The sequence below is a fragment of the Drosophila arizonae genome, chromosome 4, assembly GCF_054131065.1.
Source record: "Drosophila arizonae isolate 15081-1271.41 chromosome 4, UAZ_ARI_1.0, whole genome shotgun sequence".
NCBI lineage: Eukaryota > Metazoa > Arthropoda > Insecta > Diptera > Drosophilidae > Drosophila > Drosophila arizonae.
Genome location: NC_142924.1, coordinates 26,556,512 through 26,573,904, shown reverse-complemented (window position 1 = coordinate 26,573,904; position 17,393 = coordinate 26,556,512). Strand labels below are relative to the sequence as shown.

Below are 17,393 nucleotides of genomic sequence, written 5' to 3'. Positions count from 1 at the left end.
TGCTACGCCTTCTGTGGGCGTATATATATGGGAACACTTTCTGCTACTGCTTGTATGTAGCGTTCTAGCATCGTTTTACTTAAAGACATATATGTATGTAAATTCATACAAATGGATACTGCTGTATATGTGCATATAGTAAACTTAAATGGTCTTATGTAGTTATCTTTATGCCTTGCTCTTAAAGGTGGACAGACTGAGAAACAGGCTGTGAGGTGGACAGGGAGACACACAAACATACAGGCATACGATGAATGAAGCGAAGTATTATTGAAATATCCGTCACTCGAAGGGTTCAGGGCATCACGTAGTCGATCAGTCATGAGTAGAGCTATCTTACTTGTTACTAATCCAATTGATATTATCTAATTGTTTTTCTACATAATTTGATTACCGTTAGTGCGACTTCATTTTTCTGTTCCTTCAAACTGCAATTTTAAATTTTATGAAAAAGTAGAGAATACCCTTTCAATTTTTAATTGAACGATTGACGCAACTCAGTTTCTTTTTTTAATTCAGTGTAACGCAATAACAGTAAAATAATCATTAAAAGTCATAAATGAGTAGTAGAAATTCTATATATTGTATAGAATCTACTATTACTCCAATAAGATGATATTTCGCTGTTCGCTTCGTTAAGTTAATTGCTTAACTATATCCACAAACCAAAAACACTATTTCTTGGTTTATAATTTGTGTTGTAGCAAATACATGAACCAATAAAAAGGTTGAGTTCTTTTTTGTAATAGATTGTTTAGCGCCCTCTATAAGTCAAGGCTATTTTGACAGTCAATAAATATGCTTGACGTTCACTCATATATTTCAAAGTAACCACAACTTTTGTTGCTACGATACCTGTTAATCCCTTCTCCTATCAACTTATACATAAAATATATATGAGATTGAATAACAATCATAATTTACGTAATATCGTAATAATTATAACAAGAGCCTATAAGCCAAAATATTGCTTAGACAGTTTCCAGTCGAGACTAATATGCTCAACGGAAACTGCAAAATCTGAAGCCAGAAGTGCTCATCTGGGATATACCTTGAATTTCGACTAGCCTTCTAAATATGCTCCGTAGGTTGTATCCATCAATGAACTCGTTTGAATCAATGCGTGACGATTAAGCATTTAGATATTGACTGTGTAACTGACTTTTCTTTGTCGCATTCATTTCTACAAAAAATGAATGATCTATGATCTTACATACTATACATACGTAATTGTTAAACTTCTTCAACGTCTAACGAAAATCCAAAATATATTATTTAATTTGCAGATGCGCAAAGTGGAGGTTGTATCCCGATTTATTTATCCAAATTTATATTTTTCCAAGTCGTTATCAAAATCATCATCAATTGAACATCACCCATCATTTGCATTTTTATTTAGAGTTTCAGAAATCCTTCAAACTGATCGCACCCTCAAATTTTTTATTAAGAACGAGTAAATGAATGAACTTAAATAAAGGATATCATGATACATATATGCATAGTAGTAGTATAAATTAAGTACAAGTTTTTATAAAAGTTCTACATCAATCTAATTTTTTGTCCTTTCTATTAACAAGTACAGGGTACAGCTATAATAAAAAACCGTTGCAGTTGCGCACTGCTGTCAACGATTATGATGATCATTGTGATGATGAAAGAGCAAAGAGAGCTACCCGACTGGCACATTGTTCAAAATAAAATAAAAATGCGCCGTCGATTGTGGAGGATAACGAACTTTCCATCAGAAGCAGTCGGTCATCCTAGTTTTATTCCCGCTCACATTCTGATTCCCATCCTGTTTGTTCGGGCCTCGCAATCAGTCGCTGCCGTCGTGTTGGTACCGCTCTCGCAGTTGTTGTTGGTTTATCTCAGCCTCTTTACCGCCCTTTCTACCCTTTTCACGGCATTGGGTTTCCCCTTTTTTAGCGCTGTGCTTTGTTTTTGTTTCGGCTACCTCGTTCTATGAAGGGATTTTGCAGCCTCCTGCAGTGGTGTAATACTCTGTGTGCTCACACATTTCAGGCATGCTTGAATCCAGTTGAAAAAATTTAAGACAATAACAATAAATGTTATTAGCTTAACCTTACAAATTTTGATTAAAAACTAATAATTAATTATTAACTGTGAACTGACAATAAATAGTTTTAAATTCTTACACTCCTTGGAATACTTCAACAAATAATATAATAATTGTATATATATTGTCTCGTCATATTCGAGGGTGTCACGTAGTCTATGCATCACTATAATATCAGAATTATTTCTCGTTTTTGCTTTTCATGCAGCTGTTTGGGTTCAGCTCAAATATACTTTTTTATACCCTGAACCCATGGCAAATGAGATTCCGGGTATAGTGGTTTGTGAAATTATATACATTCTTGATCAGGACGACAACCGCAAAATCTGGCAAATAACTTTAATTATGCGCAGCACGAGCTTTTCCTTTTTATTTCGATTTTTCCTACTCATCCGATTACTTTATTATAAATATCGATGTCGATATATCGAAGTTAAACTTTCTTAAGCTAAAGACTTTAAATTTACAATATAGACCTCTGAAATATAAAGAGAAATAAAGAGAATTTGTATATTTTGGATCCCCTACAAACTCGTGCGAACAGAATCTAATTTCTGATTGTTTAGAAATAATTGTTTAGTTTGTTTATAATTTATGTATGAAATGAGGCTGGAATATCAGCTCTTCGGAGGATTCAGGGTATCTAGTGGTCGGCCAGTACCGACACTCTCAATGTCTGTTTTTGTGTAAGTTGATCAGAACAATACGGAATATCTTGGAAGATGCTCCAAAAAGACTCTTTGGTTGTGCTTAGGTGTTTATTGGTACTTTAGTAGTTTTGCTGCGGGCGAGTCAAACTCCATAAGTGGCAATATTTGGTTTTAGAATTTCAGAATCGATGGCCGTACCAGTTATATCCGACTTTTCAATAATGTGCAAAAACCCGTAAATAATTGCTGGGATATGCGTGCAAACATTTTGGGTTTTTGCCCAAAAAAAAAAAAAAAAAAAAATCGTTACGTTTTCTGTGATTTTGTTGTTACTGCTGCCTATCGAACTTACCCCTCATTTTTTTTATAATTACAAATAGAGGTTGGGTTAAGCGTGCAAAGGGCTTGGAGGTGAGCGTTTCCTCATATGATGCGATGAACTGAACTAGAAATGAAATGCTATGCGCTAGTATATAATTTCCTCAAATATAATAGATTTTATTGTTTATATGTTCATATTAGATAACTCATTTTTACGAAGTCACTTTTTCAGTTACTTTTAAGTGATGAAATCACTTCTTTCTCGGGGTTGTAAAGCCATGAATGACAAGAGGGTAGGACCGAGCTGTGTCAGTTGATCTGTTAGATTTTACGATTCGCTTCACAAGATTTGATTTGATTGATACCTGGTCTATCTTACCTACCAATGCGAATAATATCTATAGGCTAATATAGCATTTATAATCATATATGTATCTATATTCATAATATATCATATTCATAATCATATTCCTTAATAAATTAAATTAAATTAGACATTAGAATAATTAAAAAACAAACTATAACAAACTACATAATTTATTGGGAGACCAATCATGTTATCAGGGGAACACAGAAAATAAAATCTTTAAGTTATGAAACACGAAATCGATGCAGTTAAAACAAGTAAGAAGGCTTCACGCGAGACTGCTCACCTAGGAGATACCCTGAAGCTTCGAAGCTGATATTTTACTCATTCTATACATCTTTTATGCACACATGCATATATATTTATGGGGTCTGCGATGATTCCCTCTGCCTGTTACAAACTTTTCACAAAATCTTTAAAACCCTGATTTCCCATTTTCAATGGGTTCAGCAGATATAAAGAGTAAATATAAGGCATATGTATGAATCTATACGGTTCTATAAGTAAACGGCTTAAAATGATCACGTTCTACAAATTTACTTCAAATATATAAAAGTCTCAATAGGTTTAAAGAAAAATGTGAGAGAAATGTGTGCAAAAAGCGCGCCAAGCTAAAAACTGTACAGGATGCGCAGGCGAAGAAGAGAGCTAAGAGGAGATACTTTCACAATCCCAATATACGAGAATTACGAATTACTGTGTGTAAGGAGAGGCGGCTAAAGGTGTGTCAACAAAGCGGCGACGCAAAAAATCTCAGGTTATTGCACAAGGACAACGTCATGATCACTGTGAAAAGATCGTAATGATCATGACGAATGTTGTATACTTGTATGTGTGCGCAGCTAAAACATAATAGGGAGAGAGGATCATGGCAGAGGAAACGTTGCGTTTTGCTGGCAACCCGTTTTTTAGGGTTGCCAAAGGGGATGGTGTTCCCTTTTCCCGTTCTACAAAGCAAACTGCGTTTCACCCCTTTGTGTAAATGAAATAGAGGCAGGAGGCAGCAGCCAGGAGGCAGGATCGCTTCGAAGTTCAATTTTTAGCGCGCGCGTCGCAGCATCCAATTTATTTTTTTTTAATTTTCAACGCAGTCGCCGATTTTAGTCGTTGAAAGTGTGTGGATGGATGTGCAACGGGCTAAGCAAAAATTGAAGTGCGATAGTTCTTAAATGAAAGATATGTCTTAAATTGAATGAAATTGTGGCATGTTTAAGCGAAAAACAATATGAAAAAATAAGAAGAGATAAAATCAAATATAAAACAAATTTTCACCTCAGCAATCGGACGTGGCGTGCGCACATATTTATATTGGATTGGATTTTGCGCATTTGAAACTTTAAATTGTAAAATGTCAGAGAGAGAGAGAGAGAGAACGCCAAACAGGAGAGTAAAAACGCCGACAAAAGCAAAAACCGCCGATAAAATAAAAACACACACACGAGGAACTAAGCAGACAAAACATTTTTGGCACATTTTTGTGTCTAGCTGTTGTAAATGTTAAACTTATTTATATAAAAAAAAGAAACTAATCAAAATTTAACCTAACTGCACAAAAGTTTTACCAACAAAACCATTAAAAGAGCACACAGCAAAATTCGAATTTCAATCAAAATTATTCTAAAAACATGTGGCTTTTGGTAAGATTTTCAGCAAATGAAATTCACGAATTCTCCATTGATTGGCAAAGCACAATGAAGGGAATAAGATGTAAATTAACTAATTTGACATTTTTACGTAAATGCGCAACATATCTAATGCCCAAGTGCGTGTATGTGTGTTAGTGTGTGTGTGCATTCTTTAAAATGGCCGCGCGGTTGAGCGAGTAGGATAGCAACATGGTCAATCGCACATTTTGAGCTGTTGCTTAAATTGTTCAATATCATTTTTGGCAAATAAGTTTTCTTTGTAAAATATATATAATATCATTAGTAATGACTCGATGACTCGAAATTAATTTAATTAGTCTAAATTATTTGTTACATAATTGAATTACTTTGAATTTCTTAAATATTTTATATCTGAATCAGCAAAACTTTCATTTAAGGGTAAATTTTATCTTTTAAAATAAAAAATGTAAACGGGAGAGCCTTTTTAATAGGGCTGTCAAATATTTTTTTAAAATATCGTTTCGATGATATTTTAAGTTTCGAAAAAATATCAATTTAATATTAGATATGCAACTTGAATAATATATGTATATCAATATTGTTCGATATTTTCAAAAACAAACATTTTATACACAATTTATAATCCATCCCACAAAACAAGATAATAAGAACAATATATATATATATATATATATATTTATATATATAAGTAGTGTAGTAGGGGCGTGCCGGTTATTTTTAAAGTTCTAGAGACTTAAAATTAAGAATATATTCTCGAGTGCATCTACGCTTATAAAGGGCGAGGCAAACAGTGCCAATTTTAAGAGGTTTAATGCTGCTGGATTTGACGTTTTTGTCTCTTAGTAAAAAAATATTCTCTAGTTTTCTCAGTTTTGAAGAATGGGATACCAAATTATACAGCTACATACTCGTAAGTTAGTATCAGTAGTAAGTAGTAAAGTAAAGTAAGTAGTAAGTAGTAAAGTAATATTTAGATTATGATTTGAAAGGGGAAAATTTCCATTTCATATGTTAAATTTTAGATGTTAGAGATTTTCATTATAATTATTTCATATCTTTGGAAAGTTTGACTAGAACAAAATGTCCCCCACAACAATATATAAACAAACCTTTTGGAAATTGGCTAAAGGACATGGAGACCTGTGCCAATAGTACGTATTTGCTCTATACACTGTATCCTCTATATTGTATCTTCAAGTCATTGCGTTCTTGGGTAATCGAAGAATATATGTATATTATTATATTAGTATATTATTATTATTATGTGTATTAGTTTGGAATTGCTACTAATCGATCAAGCCGTGAAATTATGATATTTTTATACCCTGAACCCATTTTCAATGAGAAATCAGGGTATAATGGTTTTGTTAAATGTATGTAACAGGCAGAAGGAGGCGTGGCGGACCCCATAAAGTATATATATTCTTGATCAGGGTGACGAGCTGAGTCGATATAGCCCTGTCCCTCTGTCCGTCCGTCCGTCCGTCCGTCTGTCCGTCTGTCCGTATGCTTGAACGCGTCGACCTCAGAAGATATATGAGTTAGAGACTTGAAAGGTCCGTGTACGACACGCGCATATCGAGTTTTGCTTTAAATATCGATAACTTGTCCCGTTATTTTGTTATCGATTAATAACATTATCGAAAACCAGTAATAAATTTATATCTCCTACATCTTTATTTTTTTTTGTATATTTTCACCAATTCACTAATACTAATTCACCCCCTCGCCCTCACATTTGTCAAAGGCGAATTTCAAACACTAGAGACTTGTGCTTTAACAAATATGTACATGCATATCTATGTTATATTTATAACCTGAAAGTTTCATCATTAACACTGCAGCCAATGCGTGTTTATACGTGCGTACGTGTGTGTGTATGTGTGCATTTGCGAATAATTATTGAAATATCAGTTGCTCGAAGGGTTCAGGGGATCTCGTAGTCGAGCAGTCTCGACTAGAGATTTCTTACTTGCTTGAAGTAATTTGCTTAGGAAAACAGATGCGAGTTTTTGTTTCAAATTTAGAATACATAACATGGGACTTCGATTTACCTTAAAAAAAATGTAATTACCTTTATAAACGGTCGGAACTTTATATTCAAAAAAACATTTATTTCGAATTTGCCTGCCAGAAAAGAAGAAGAGATAAAAATTTGTCGAATGCTTCGTAAATGGAGGGTGTTTGTATGATCCAAATGTAAAGCCCATGGCCTTAAAAATGAAATACTTCCGAATTCGAATACGTCGCTTGCGCATACGATCGTACCAAAGACAGCTATCTAACCATATAGGAATCAAACAACCCTTAACGCTTACAGTAAGGGGTACGAGCTAACACTACAATGACCAAACCGAAATGGTCGAACGGTCAATATATATATATATATATATATATATATATATATTTTTTTTTTTCCATTTTTAGGCGGTCAGCGAGTAGGAACACAAATAAGGGTTGATGGAAGCCAACGAACATAAATGTTATAGGCCTGCTCGGGTATTCAGCTGGTCAGTGAAATAGCCAATGGTCGAAGGGTCTAATTCAAAATGGCAAATCTAAAATATATAACATACAATGCATTGCAGCAATTCCAACTTGGTGTTTTTCAATTGTTATGAGTGTATACTACGCATTTTTGTTCAAAAAATCCTTCGCCCTTATAATAATAATAATAACAAGTAAGAACGTTGCAGTCGGGCGATACCGATTGCAGAATACTCATGCACAGCCCAAACACTGTCAACCAGAGTATATAGTGCAATTTTCAAGTCTAGTGCGCAACAAAAACCACGGCATGATCCCATTTAAATTGGAAAATCATCGATAGCTATAATAACATTTGATTCAAATTACATACATATATAATTTATACAATATTGATTTTTATTATATTTTTATATCCATATATTGGATACCGGCTTCAAGCTAACAGCAGATTAGCGCGATTTTCCTATACATGTGCATACACTCATCGTGTATTCTATGCGTTATGTTAGAGTAGTAGAGGTTCGAAACCTCTTCGATGTTATTATTATTTTTTTTTTTCATACATGTTTCGTTTTTTATAAAATAGATATTTTATTGGGAAGGTGCAAGCTTGAATGAATGACACTTAATACTTTTCTTTTTCTTAGTCGAATAAATTTATAAGTTTAAATTTGTTTCTTCTTAAATAGCCCTCGAATACATACATATGTATATGTATATGTAAATATGTATATGTATATATAGCATTCCAGCCTTACACATGCGCTCATTTGTATGTGTGTATGTATGCACACATAAATGCGTACTCTAGCATATTCTAAGAATCTCAGTTGCGATTGATTTGTCTTTGCATTGTATAGTCGACTCTCGTTATTTCGAAATTCAAGGGACTCTTAAAATATTTCGAATTGTCGAGTGTTTAACCATATGAGTAGGAATTACCGCGTCTTAGCAATGATTTTTAGTTCGAATTACTGAGTGATAGCTTTGAATTAATGAGAGGTTCGAAATAACGCAAGTTTGAAATTTCCAGCCGCTTCACTAGCTTTTCTTTGCTATATGGCGTCATAACAATAATGTGATTTTGTTTTAATTAATGTTGATTGAAACGCCGCAGTGGTGCTGTAGGCAGAAGTGCCGGCGACCTTTATTTTAGTTATTTTGTCAAACATGCTATTTGGCTAGGGTGCGAGTTCAAATCCCGCGGAAAACTCTTCTTTGTAAATTGCAAATTTTTGTTACTTTTGCTGCTTTTATATTTTTTATATTTCATAAGTGTTTCTTTCCGTATTATGAATATCTTTCAAGCTTATTTATATGTACAAATACATAATTAGATGGCTGACGCATATAAATGTCGCGATTCGGGCACAATAAATGCCGATTGCCACGCCCCTAGTGGCCGTAGACTCCTCATTTTTGGCCATTCAAATTTAAAGCTTCTAACTGTTAAACTGTAAAAGATATCCCCCCTATGGGCGGACATATATCTACCATAGCTCGTTGGACTTGGGTGGTCAACCCGCGTATATATACAAAATTTCAGTTTCAACTAGAGCTATTTGAGTACTTCAGTAATATTCAGAAAGATTTTATGGAAGTATAAAACTATTTTGGCAGCCTCAGAAGTTTTGATGCAAATTGTTTTACTTGTATTAAACTCACTCACAGCTTAAGGATTATCAAAGCTAAATATTAACCAAATGGCTTTCACAACTGTATTTACATATATTATAGAAAGTAAAGAAAAGCGATAAAGCTATTAAAGGCGCACAATTCTGTTTCATGTCAGAAAAAGCTACTATTTACCATTTGAGTTTTTATTACTTCCAAAAATGTTGTGTAAAATGTCAAATATTATATATAGACCTCAACCTGAGATTACCTATCTTAAATGTAAAACAAAACAAAAAAACAAGTAAGAAGGCTCCAGTCGAGACTGCTCGACTAGGAGATACCCTGAACCCTGCAAGTTGATATTCTAATCATTCTGGACTTCTTTTATGCACACATACATACACATGCACTTATAAGCACGCGCTCTGCTAATTGCGCAGTAAGCAGAGGCTGCGCTTGGGCTGCACTGCAGTGTGGGCAATATTATGACAATTTATTTGTCGAATAATTTCTTTTGTAGACATACGATCTTAATGAAACTTTCAGAGCGTAATCATATTGTTAAAATGTGTGTACATTCCAAAGCACAAGTCTTTAGTACTTGAAATGCGTTTTTTACAAATTGGGGGCGAATGGGGCGTTGTATCCAAAATCTGTAAAATACAAAATCTTTGTATCCATTAACTTTATATACAACGCAAATTTGAAGTTTCCAGGTCTAAAAGTGTTCAAATTAGGTTGAAAAGCAATGTCGATTTTTCGATTATTCTCTATAAAAAAGTTATCGGATGAGTTATCGAAAAAATATGATAAACTTGTACTGCCTATGGTATACACGAGTACGCATGCCAAATTTCAGCTCTCTAGCTCTTATATCTTCTGAGATCCTTTTGCTCATACGGACGGACGGACGGACGGACAGACGGACAGGGCTATATCGACTCAGCTCGTCGTCCTGATCAAGAATATATATGCTTTAAGGGGTCTGCGATGATTCCTTCTGCCTGTTACATACTTTTCACAAAACCATTATACCCTGATTTCCCATTTTCAATGGGTTCAGGGTATAAAAAAGACAGGAGAGCTTGTCAAATATTTTACGCCAATTAAAAGCAATGCTTCATATCGAATTGAGAAGGGTAAGGAGTGGGCAATCTTTTGGAGGCGGGGCACAAATGAACTTTTCGATTCCATCTGCCACCTGACAAGCCCCTTAGCATCATCAGCAGGTGAGAACATGAAATGCATTTTCCATGTTAGCTGCTATTCAAATTGCTTAATTGCGTATTAAATATGCAGAAAAGTAGGCAAAACGCAAAAAAAAAAAAAAAAAAAAAAAAAAAACAAGTAAGAAAACTCTAGTCGAGAGTGCTCGACTAGATACTACCCCGAACCCAACTAATCAAAATGCCCATTTAGTATGGCTAAAATTTCAATTTCGATGTATTTAAATATATATGTGAAGTACAAAACTCATTTAATAAAATTTAAAAATATTTTGAAACAATTGAAAAAATTAACATAGCTCGCACCGCTCGGGATTCGAACCCGCGACTTCTCGATCGAGTGTCACGCAGCTACTCAGTACGCCACCTCACTTTCGGAAGCCGTTTTGGCAAAACTGAAATAGATTCACTGCTGCAGCGCCATCTAGCAAAACTAAACCAAACTAACTGCTGATGTGATTCTAAGAATCTGCTAGAATAACCAAACTTTTAAATACGCACATTTAGTATGGTTAAAATTTCAATTTCGGTGTATTTAAAAATATAAATTAAATAGAAAACTCATTTATGAAAATATAAAAATATTTTGAAACAATTAAAAAAAATTAACATCGGGATTCGAATCCCGACTTCTCGATCGAGCGTCATACCGCTAACACACTACGCCACCTCACTTCTGGAAGCTGCGCTGGCAAAACTCAAATAGATTCACTGCTGCAGCGCCATCTACCAAAACTAAACGAAACTAACAGCTGATGTAATTCAAAGAATGTTCTAGAAGTTTGAATGTGCACATGAATATTTTTACTCGATAAAAACATAACGGGATGTTTTATCGAATTTTAAAAGCAAACTCGACGTCCGCGACGTTCATTAAAAAAAAATTTGAAGTCTCTAGCTTATATATTCGGAACTCGACGCGTTCAAACATACGGACAGACGGACAGACAGACAGACGGACATGGCCAAATCGACTCAGCTCGTCGCCCTGATCAAGAATATATATACTTTATGGGGTCTGTCACGCTTCCTTCTGCCTGTTACATACATTTCAACAAAACCATTATACCCTGATTTCCCATTGAAAATGGTTTCAGGGTATAAAAATTATATATATTTACATGTATTTGTGTGTGTGTGTTTTCTTGTATATGCATTTATAGTCGAATAACTAACCGTTGACAAAATTGTCCTGTGGCCAGCATGTGCGTGCGTGTGTATGTTGATGTCTGTGAAAATTTTTGTTTCAACAAGCATTATCGTTCTTGTCAGTTGCCTGGCATCGGACAGCCGCATACCACTCTCTACACAGCCTTCCATCGCCTCATTTCTCCATCGCCCGCATAGGCCCAAAACACTCTAACCATCAAAGTGACACCTGATTTACCGTTACGTAAGCAATCCAAAAAGCCGAAAGGTTAAAAGTCAACAGAGGGAGTCGGAAACCATCAAATGAGCTTACTGCCTGCTGTGAATCACTTTTAAATACCCTTTACTATACATGTATTTCGTAAAATTTTGGAAATAAAAAAGCAGTACAAAAGCAGTTGAGGAGACAGGAAGCAGTGTAGACTGTAGAGTTACTTAGATACAAACTTGCGGTTTGCTCCCTATGATCGTATATATACCTTTTTGATTCTCGATTTTCAAGCCGAGTATATTCGAAATTCCAAGTACCTGCCATTTAAATAAAATTCGAATCCGAATTTTAAGGACTCGGTTACAGGGTATATACTTGTATACTCGGGCATGTCTTCACGTTTTAATTGACGAGCCGTGTAGAGAACTTTTGGCGGATTGTCAGAAGAGTGGTGGCACGTACGTTCTTAATAGAATTTCCATTTATGCCCATTAGCCACTGAGAGAGGATTTCACATGCAGATATTAACGATGGAAAAGAGCCATACAAAATATTATATTGCTACTTTTCATTTCGACTGCTTATTGACAGATGATACATTAAGAGTTTAAATTAAAGCAACGAATGATGAATATGAAAATAATTTCTATAAAGGGCCTCTGTCTGTTACATATCTCATTGTTACAATAACATATTATGAATTCCCTTTTGAATGGGCATACAGTCAGCCAATTAATTGGGCTTTAAATGAACTTAATATAGGCTTACCCGGAGATTAGAAAAAACGCATTTTCATTAATAAGTTACATGTAGTGTCTGCATGTCAGCCAACTATAGAAAAACAAAGGTACAAAAAAAAAAAACAAAAACAAAATTTTCGTTGGAAATCAATTAGAAAAGTTGCAAAGTTTTACGTTTAGTGTTGAAAATGTTCAGCGTGCAATCTCAATCCAAGAATTGAAAATTCATCCCACCGCAGGACCCGACGAAACATTGCTAATAATGTCTGTGGGGTAACTGGCTGGCTGACTGACTGGCTGTCAGTTGTATTGTGCTGTGACTTTTTAACCTAATGAATAATAAATTGGGCCAATTGTCACGCAAAAACAACGCGCACAGACGCCGACAAGAAGTGATGGAGAATGCAGAGTCGAGCTGCTTGCTGGTTAAGTGTAAGGATAACGCCTTTTCCAGGCTTTGCTCAATTGCTTACCATTTTGGGATCTAGTTCGACTGGCAGCCAGCATATCCCAATTTTAGACACATTTCCCAACTTTCTTACAGGTTTGCACGTTTGTTATAGCAATAAAAAAATACCACGTAAAACACGTTTCGTAAATGGTAATGTACACTCTGTCCTGGCGTATGTAACTCATGTATGTAACTGTGTACGAGGAGCAGCAAGAAAGAATCGAACATCAATGTATGTTATTTATTTATTTCTTGTTACCAAGAATTAGTTCTAAATAACAATTTATTTTATTTATTTATTTATTTATTATTATATACAATATTTACTTTATATACATTGTTTACATTATATTTATATTATATGTCTATTTTTAGTTTGTTGATTCTGTTTATACTATTTTCTATATTTGTTATATGTATTGGGTTTTAAGATAAGTTTTTTGAGTGTTGGAGAATTTTTTTTTTTTTTTTTTTTGTTCAAATCAGTAGTAAAAAATCTCACACGTGCAAGCAAAGAAGCTGATATAGTATGCGGTAGTCCATTGCTCTCATTGTACGGTTTAAGCATTCTCATCTCTTTTCGTCTTGCTCCAAATGTCGCTTTCAATAGATTTTGGCATTTGTTAGCTTCCACTCAAGTCGCTGGGGAAATTGCAGCCAAATGCTGTTACAGCTACATCATTAGCTGGAGGTGGCAGCTATTGTAGTTATTGTTATTATTGTTATTGTATTTCTATTCCAAATGTAATTCGAAGAAGAGAAGTAATTAGCATATTGAAACCTTTTGGCCGTTCGCTAAACTTGTAGTCATCAATAATGCAATTCACATTGCATTTGGGCATTTGTGTGGGTTTCAGTTTTTATAATGTTCCTCCTCGTATACATATATATATAAATGTTTAATTGTAAAACTCATACGATACGAAGGGATTAGACACAACAACACAGGCAGGGAAGCCTTCTAAAAGCGTGTCAACAGCTTATCAATCACAATATACCGAATCAAATGTTTCTGTCAATCAAACAGCTGAATTCTAATGTGTTAAATGTAAAGCATGTGTGAGAGCATTGGGGCTTATTACAGTATTTTGCTCTCCTTATTGAGATAAATTTGATATTGATTATTATTATTAATATATTTTGATTGTCAGAGGTTCACGATTACAACTATATATATGTTGCTTAATTAAATTGGACATTCATGAGCAAAAGCAATTTGGAATTAAACGATTTCGGGCTGTTCACAGTACAAATTGTACAAATATTGTAGTTTTTACAATTATATATTCATTCATGAAATGATGGAAAAGTCGACAAATATTGACACAGTCCTTAAATTTTTTCTATAACGAACGCCTACTAATATTAGGGCAAAAAAAATTAAACCGATTTTTGACAGAATCGTATATAATATTGTCGGTCATGCCTGAAATTTTTTCTTTTTCTTTTCAGTATGCGTTTCAATTTCATTATCATATTTCTATTTGCAAAAACGGTCTGAAACTTTTACTTTTTGGTACCCCAAATATCAACAATTTGGAAATAACTAATAATGTCCCTCAAAACTCTTAAAAATCTATAATGTAAGTCGAGTTAAAATATGTCATTCATTAACCAAAAACTTTGGTTTCATTTCATCAGCTGCAAGACTCATTATTAAGTCTTGCAAAAATAGTTAAACAACTATAAACATTTTAAATTTTATTTAGAAATCCCACACTATGGGGGGCGTTGCATACGTCTATTCGAAAATAGGAACGGAATAGGCCCAACCAACAACTATATAATTTACGCCTGCGCAGATCGTCAAGTAAATGCATGCAATACCATATCAAGGTTTGACGCTCATTGGTCGGCCCCAACAGCAGCAACAGCCGAGTGCTGTGATTACGTATACGCCGCACGGGCAAAGAGCTGAATGGTAAACAGGCCAACACTCGCACGGGGTTGTTGTTGCTGTTGCTGCCGTCTTACATAACGAATGGGCATTCGTAAAGTAGCTATAGCTCGTGCTGCTGTCCACGACGCATTACAAGGATCACAGGCCCAGAGCCACAGCAGACAACGTTACAGCATTCGCATCAGAAGTGCAGTTCCAGTGCAGCACTCACACCGTGCTGACGTGTTTCCTCTTCATAGAACAAAACAAAAGATTGTAAAATAAAAATAATAACCAATCAGCCAAACGGACCCTTATATAATTTTGATTGTTGCTCAGAAAGCCCGTAATTTAACTTAACATGGCTTTCGAGTAATAATCGAAACCAAATAAGGCATCCAAACATCATTTATCAAAAATTTAAAAAAATTAACTCCAATTGAGGTAAGTAAATAGAGTTTTATTTAAAAGCACATCACAGATACCATAGAAATAAAACACAAATATTTTTACGAATCCCAAATTGTTCGTCATTTATAACATAAAAATAGTTGAAATTTTACTTAAGTAACTATTATTTCAATTAAGTTTCTTCTAGTCAGTAAGGAGATACACACTAAAGTAATACGTATATTACAAGAAATCATTATTTTATTTAGCCTTATTATACTTACAAATGTGCCTGAACAATTCCTACAGCTCTTGTTAAATCATTGTCGGTTTCTTTTATACATACAGTCGCTAAATAAAGTTGAGGTGCGCCCATTAGATGTATGAATAAATTGTTTAACCCTATTAATTCTATGAAAATGTGTTAAAAAAGGTTAGTTTATATATATTTTATATAGTTTATATATATATATTTATTTCTGAAATAAGCGAACAAAAATGGTCTTGCTTCATTTGTAGCCATTTTATGCACACAGGATAGGAAAAACTAGGATAGGAAAAACTAGGAAAAACAAGCACCCACGCATAAACACGCATGGGCTGCAGTGTGCGCTTACTATGAGAACTTAATTGTTTAATAACTTTTTTTGTGGACATACGATCTTCATGAAATATACATATATTTAATAAACAACTACTGATTGACAAAGAGCGATTAGTATCTAGTTTTTGTCTTAATCGGTCATAGTTTTATAAAAACTAGAACTACCTCATAATTGATATATAATTGTCAAAAAATAAAACAATATAAATACTTCAAACAATATAAAGCACTATTTTGGTATATCTACTTACAAAGTGAAAATACCATATAAGTTTATTGCAGTGTCTATCTGTTTATCCATTTCGTCTTAATAATTAAATATATACTCGTGTACTCCCCCACAAAATCTATTTTTAGCTCCTAAGTTGAAGTCAATATTAATATTGAACTTGCGAACAAGCTGAATATATGAACTTAATCCAGAAGGAATTTCTTAATTGATTTGCAATTTAATTATCATGTTCCGTAATCTACCCGCATCAGAAAAATACTTTTAAGCACTTCCCTGTTTGGAATAAGTTACCGAAAAACTCAGTCATTGAACTTTTTACTAAAAACAAATAAACAAAAACAAAATAAATAAATTTTTAAAAAATCGAATAACGACCTTCACATTGAATGCGTCTAAGAGGTAAGTTAATAAATATAAATGTTGTCGGCCGATGGATGTCAATGCACCTAACCAGTTTTTTAGGGAACTACTAGGTCTCTATCTGGTTGTCATGTATTATTTATTTATTTTGCTTAGGCTGTCAACAGACCGATTCTTATGAATTAGCATATAGCGAGACAACTAAAACGACAAATAGTGTCCCCGATCATTGAACCTGGAATTATTGTTTTGGATGTGCGAAATATTTCTGCGTCTTAAACTCTATTTCATTTTAACCAATTCTCTGGATAAAAATAACATATTTCATAGTTGTCTAACCAATATTTATTCACGGGTTGTGTTCTTGTAATTAATATTACCGTTTATTTTTTAATTTCAATTCAATTCCTGATTTTATGCCCAAGGAAAGCTACCTGCATTTCTGAATACCTCGTCGACATTGTACACGCTGGTTTTCTTAAGGGCAATGTTAATGTCAAAGTCATAATTTACATTACAGTTTTACAATGATATTGCCTTATTTACTGTCGTTTGTAGCTACCAGCACCATGCTGGTAGCATGGAAATATCATTTTGCGCCCTTAGCTTCAATTGAAGTTAACATTATATATATCTTGTTATTTGTGGAAACATTATTAACATTATTTTTTGTTTTACTTGCTCATTAGTTGAAAAGAGCATATTACGTCGGGCAGAGCTCATTTTTTGCCATCCTCGAAAGTTCAATCAAAGCCTATAACATAGCTTCCTTAATTACGTGGAAAATTACAAAAATTGTATAGTACAAAATATGCACCTCTTAGGTGGTACTCCCATATGGAAGCTGACTTAATATAGCAAATTTGCAATAAGAATTTTAATATGACGATCGGACAGACAGACGAACATGGGTAGATCAAGTCCCCTCATCGATCAGATCTATAATTATATCATACTAAATGAAGATAATGGGAAATATCCCTTTTAATAAAATATTAATC

The 17,393-nt window shown here is 34.1% G+C and overlaps 1 long non-coding RNA gene across 4 annotated transcripts; it reads left to right on the top strand.

Annotated features, from left to right (window-relative positions):
- The first annotated feature begins 6,533 nt into the window (after positions 1–6,533).
- Positions 6,534–16,581, top strand: LOC149269504 (uncharacterized). 4 transcript variants are annotated; one of them, XR_016270050.1, is made up of 4 exons: positions 6,534–14,510; positions 14,637–15,427; positions 15,506–15,629; positions 16,158–16,581. It is a non-coding gene; the product is annotated as an uncharacterized LOC149269504 (long non-coding RNA). The 4 variants fall into 4 exon arrangements; XR_016270049.1 differs by lacking the exon at positions 16,158–16,581 and adding an exon at positions 15,716–15,867; XR_016270048.1 differs by having other exon boundaries at positions 14,637–15,629.
- Positions 16,582–17,393: the final 812 nt, after the last annotated feature.